This window comes from Triticum dicoccoides, chromosome 2A (genome assembly GCF_002162155.2).
Source record: "Triticum dicoccoides isolate Atlit2015 ecotype Zavitan chromosome 2A, WEW_v2.0, whole genome shotgun sequence".
In the NCBI taxonomy this organism is placed as follows: domain Eukaryota; kingdom Viridiplantae; phylum Streptophyta; class Magnoliopsida; order Poales; family Poaceae; genus Triticum; species Triticum dicoccoides.
Genome location: NC_041382.1, coordinates 644447739 through 644453738, shown reverse-complemented (window position 1 = coordinate 644453738; position 6000 = coordinate 644447739).

Below are 6000 nucleotides of genomic sequence, written 5' to 3'. Positions count from 1 at the left end.
CAGTCGGGTCTTCTTTTTCGTAAGATCCTGCATAACAAATGATCCTTAAATCAGTTCTCCTAACTATTTTAAGTCTCGGGGGCTACTGGCATATATAAATGTCAAATCTCCTCACCCGTATGTCCTTTACATACTGCTCCGTGGCTCTGGCTAGACCATCTTGAGCGGCACGGAGGTGCGTGTCTCCCGAATTGAAGGCGTTCAATGCCTCTTAGGAGAAACATGCGTCACGAAGAACTGTTCGGCGCCGCCTGTGATTCATGGCACTCTCCACCTCAGAGTTGGTGGCGGACAATCTGTCGGCATCCTCTGTCGGAGGAGCATCCGACGCACGCCTCGTGTTCACCTCCGCTTTCGGACCCGGCATTGGAGCCTGGCTGGCGGAGGCTCGATTGGCCATCTCTCCAGACACAGTCCGGCGAGCGCTCTTTTTCCTGAAAGGAGCACCAGCGTTAATATACCTTCCCGGAATCAATCTCGGGAATATGGTGACATGCCTTACCGTTGCGGCTGCGTTTCAATCCGGACCGCACTTCTTTTTAGCCTGTGTGGCCGTGCTGCCCCTTGTTGGCTAGCCACCGCAGGCTCGGCTTCCCGCCTCAAAGGCACCCCCTGCGAAACACCATTAATATACGGTGATCAAAAATAAGCACGGATGGGTCATTATCAAAGTATTGGGGCTTCGGTCTCAGTTACCTGTGAGGCTGGAAGTATTCCGGGGTAATCGGCCGTAATGGCGACCAAGGCATTATCGATGCTTAGTTGGTGAAATACCCCATCAATCAGCTCCACCAATATGTCCGAATCCTCTTGGGAGGCCGGATCGAGGAACCGTTCCGGATCCTCGGGTTGCGGAGGCGGGTTGTTTATATCTTTTACGGCCCGACGCAGTTCCTGTGTCGAACTCACAAAATGAGATATATAACCATGGGAGTACGGATCGGATGTGCGAAAAAGGAAATGTTCGCTTACCCAGCTTCGAGGATTGTTCATAGAAAATCCGTTCAATGGACAGACGCAGAGAAAATCCTCCTCTTCCCCCTTGTACAGCACGGACAAGATCTTCACCAGATCGACGACCGATCCCGGCCCCTTACGGCCGTGACGGGTGGCATCGTCCTCCCCGTTGAAATCCCACATGGGGTGGCCCCTATACTGAAGCGGCTGCACCCCCCGCATAATGCATGTGGCCATGACACCGATCATAGTCAGTCCGGAATGAGCTAGCAACCTTATTCAGCTCCTCAGGTAAAGGACGTCCCTGTCGCTGTCCCTCTGGGGGCTCCGTGGACGCCAACTTAGGCGTTTCTTCAAGGGAGCATTGCTGAACTCCGGGAGGCCGGTCCGAATGGGATCCGGTAGCGGGGCGTCTTCTATATAAAACCATTCCGAAGGCCAGCCTTCGGACGCCTTCTTCGGGGTTCTGGATAGATATCTGGTCCCGGCGATGCGTCATAGCTCGGCTCCGCCCACTTGATATAATGACCCCTCATGAGAACGGGGTACGAGGCAGAATAATCTCTTCCACAGCGCAAAATGAGCCTCGATGCCCAAAAACAGTTTGCAAAGGGCCACGGAGCCCGCGATGTGCAGAATGGAGGCAGGCGTAAGGTGGTGCAGCTGGAGGCCATAGAACTCCAGGAGCCCTCGGAGAAACGGATGTATTGGAAATCCGAGTCCTCTTATCAGATAAGAGACAAAGCATTTCCGCTCTCCTTTGGAAGGATCGGGGACGCTCTCCGCTTGCTTTCCGCCCTTATAGGTGGCGAGTCCGGCTCGAACCGGAACCATGAAGGCTGGGGAAAGAAATCCCTTGGTTTGGAGCGTCACTAGCTTGCTATGCGGGACTGAGCACCTCTCCCGATCCCCGGGCCGGGGGCTGGGAGCGCGAGAGGAGGAGCCGCGTCGACTGTCCATGATGGAATGGATTTTTTGTCAGAGGCGCTCCGATGAAAGCTTGCGAAGGGGGGATGGTGTGATTCGGATCTAGATCCACATCTCTTTTTATAGGCGGCTCATTTGCGCAGCTAGGGGGGAAAGTGTAAAAATACCCTGGCTTTTCGCATTTGTTCGACACGTGGAAGATGACCATTATTGGGCGTGGAAGCCAAGGAGCACAACATTTATCAGAAGTCGGACACTATTCAACAAGTATATGGAATTTGGAGAAGAACCCGCCTCGCAATGCCGAAGACAATCTACGTGCCGGACTCGTCGTCATTGAAGCCTGGTTCGGGGGCTACTGAGGGAGTCCTGGATTAGGGGGTGTCCGGATAGCCGAACTATCACTGTTGGCCGGACTCCTGGACTATGAAGATACAAGATTGAAGACTTCGTCCCGTGTCCGGATGGGACTTTCCTTGGCGTGGAAGGCAAGCTTGGCGATACGGATATGTAGATCTCCTACCATTGTAACCGACTCTGTGTAACCCTAACCCTCTCCAGTGTCTATATAAACCGGAGGGTTTTAGTCCGTAGGACGAAAAACAATCATACCATAGGCTAGCTTCTAGGGTTTAGCCTCTCTGATCTCGTGGTAGATCTACTCTTGTACTACCCATATCATCAATATTAATCAAGCAGGAGTAGGGTTTTACCTCCATCGAGAGGGCCCGAACCTGGGTAAAAACATCGTGTCCCTTGTCTCCTGTTACCATCCGCCTAGACGCACAGTTCGGGGACCCCTACCCGAGATCCGCCGGTTTTGACACCAACAATCGTCTCAACGGATTTAGACGGTGCCCTATTTAAAGTGAATGTAGTTGTCTCTAGAGCGTATCCCCAAAATTATAGCGGTAAATCGGTAAGAGACATCATAGATCGCACCATATCCAATAAAGTGCGATTACGACGTTCGGACACACCGTTACGCTGAGGTGTTCCAGGCGGCGTGAGTTGTGAAACGATTCCACATTTCCTTAAGTGTGTACCAAATTCGTGACTTAAATATTCTCCTCCACGATCTGATCGTAAGAACTTTATCTTTCGGTCACGTTGATTCTCTACCTCATTCTGAAATTCGTTGAACTTTTCAAAGGTCTCAGACTTGTGTTTCATCAAGTAGACATACCCATATCTACTCAAGTCGTCAGTGAGAGTGAGAACATAATGATATCCTCCACGAGCCTCAACGCTCATTGGACCGCACACATCAGTATGTATGATTTCCAATAAGTTGGTTGCTCGCTCCATTGTTCCGGAGAACGGAGTCTTGGTCATTTTGCCCATGAGGCATGGTTCGCATGTGTCAAATGATTCATAATCGAGAGACTCTAAAAGTCCATCAGCATGGAGCTTCTTCATGCGCTTGACACCAATGTGACCAAGGCGGCAGTGCCACAAGTATGTGGGACTATCGTTATCAACTTTACATCTTTTGGTATTCACACTATGAATATGTGTAACATCACGTTCGAGATTCATTAAGAATAAACCATTGACCATCATGGCATGACCATAAAACATATCTCTCATATAAATAGAACAACCATTATTCTCGAATTTAAATGAGTAGCCATCTCGTATTAAACGAGATCCAGATGCAATGTTCATGCTCAAAGCTGGTACTAAATAACAATTATTGAGGTTTAAAACTAATCCCGTAGGTAAATGTAGAGGTAGCGTGCCGACAGGGATCACATCGACTTTGGAACCATTCCCGACGCGCATCGTCACCTCGTCCTTCGCCAGTCTCCGCTTATTCCGCAGCTCCTGCTTTGAGTTACAAATATGAGCAACCACACCGGTATCAAATACCCAAGAGCTACTACGAGTACTGATAAGGTACACATCAATTACATGTATATCACATATACCTTTGGTTTTGCCGGCCTTCCTGTCCGCTAAGTACTTGGGGCAGTTCCGCTTCCAGTGACCACTTCCCTTGCAATAAAAGCACTCAGTCTCAGGCTTGGGTCCATTGTTTGACTTCTTCCCGACAACTGGCTTACCGGGCGCGGCAACTCCCTTGCCGTCCTTCTTGAAGTTCTTCTTACCCTTGCCTTTCTTGAACTTAGTGGTTTTATTCACCATCAACACTTGATGTTCCTTTTTGATCTCTACCTCTGCCGATTTCAGCATTGAATATACCTCAGGAATGGTCTTTTCCATCCCTTGCATATTGAAGTTCATCACAAAGCTCTTGTAGCTCGGTGGAAGCGAATGAAGGATTCTGTCAATGACCGCGTCATCCAGGAGATTAACTCCCATCTGAGTCAGGCGGTTGTGCAACCCAGACATCTTGAGTATGTGCTCACTGACAGAACTATTTTCCTCCATCTTACAGCTGAAGAACTTGTCGGAGACTTCATATCTCTCGACCCGGGCATGAGCTTGGAAAACCATTTTCAGCTCTTCGAACATCTCATATGCTCCGTGTTGCTCAAAACACTTTTGGAGCCCCGGTTCTAAGTTGTAAAGCATGCCGCACTGAACGAGGGAGTAATCATCAGCACGAGACTGCCAAGCGTTCATAACGTCTTGGTTCTCTGGGATTGGTGCTTCACCTAGCGGCGCTTCTAGGACATAATCTTTCTTGGCAGCTATGAGGATGATCCTCAGGTTCCGGACCCAGTCCGTATAGTTGCTACCATCATTTTTCAGCTTGGTTTTCTCTAGGAACGCATTGAAGTTGAGGGTAACATGGGCCATTTGATCTACAAGACATATTGTAAAGATTTTAGACTAAGTTCATGATAATTAAGTTCATCTAATCAAATTATTCAATGAACTCCCACTCAGATTAGACATCCTTCTAGTCATCTAAGTGAAACATGATCCGAGTCAACTAGGTCGTGTCCGATCATCACGTGAGACGGACTAGTCGACATCGGTGAACATCTCCATGTTGATCGTATCTTCTATATGACTCATGCTCGACCTTTCGGTCCTCCGTGTTCCGAGGCCATGTCTGTACATTCTAGGCTCGTCAAGTCAACCTAAGTGTATTGCGTGTGTAAATCTGGCTTACACCCGTTGTATTCGAACATTAGGATCTATCACACCCGATCATCACGTGGTGCTTCGAAACAACGAACCTTCGCAACGGTGCACAGTTAGGGGGAACACTTTCTTGAAATTATTATGAGGGATCATCTTATTTACTACCGTCGTGCTAAGTAAACAAGATGAAAAACATGATAAACATCACATGCAATCAAATAGTGACATGATATGGCCAATATCATATAGCTCCTTTGATCTCCATCTTCGGGGCTCCATGATCATTTTCGTCACCGGCATGACACCATGATCTCCATCATCGTGTCTCCATGAAGTTGCTCCCCAACTATTACTTCTACTACTATGGCTAACGCGTTTAGCAATAAAGTAAAGTAATTTACATGGCGTTAATCATTGACACGCAGGTCATACAACAATTAAGACAACTCTTATGGCTCCTGCCGGTTGTCATACTCATCGACATGCAAGTCGTGATTCCTATTACCAGAACATGATCTCATACATCACATATATATCATTCATCATTCATCACAACTTTTGGCCATATCACATCACAAATCATATGCTGCAAAAACAAGTTAGACGTCCTCTAATTGTTGTTGCATGTTTTACGTGGCTGCAATAGGGTTCTAGCAAGAACGTTTTCTTACCTACGTAAAAGCCACAACGTGATCTGCCAACTTCTATTTACCCTTCATAAGGACCCTTTTCATCGAATCCGCTCCAACTAAAGTGGGAGAGACAGACACCCGGTAGCCACCTTATGCAACTAGTGCATGTCAGTTCGTGGAACCTGTCTCACGTAAGCGTACGTGTAAGGTCGGTCCGGGCCGCTTCATCCCACAATACCGCTGAAGCAAAATAAGACTAGTAGTGGCAAGAAAGTTAACAACATCTATGCCCACAACAAATTGTGTTCTACTCGTGCAAAGAGAACTACGCATAGACCTAGCTCATGATGCCACTGTTGGGGAACGTTGCAGAAAACAAAAAAAATTCTATGCTTTCACCAAGATCAATCTATGAGTTCATCTAGCA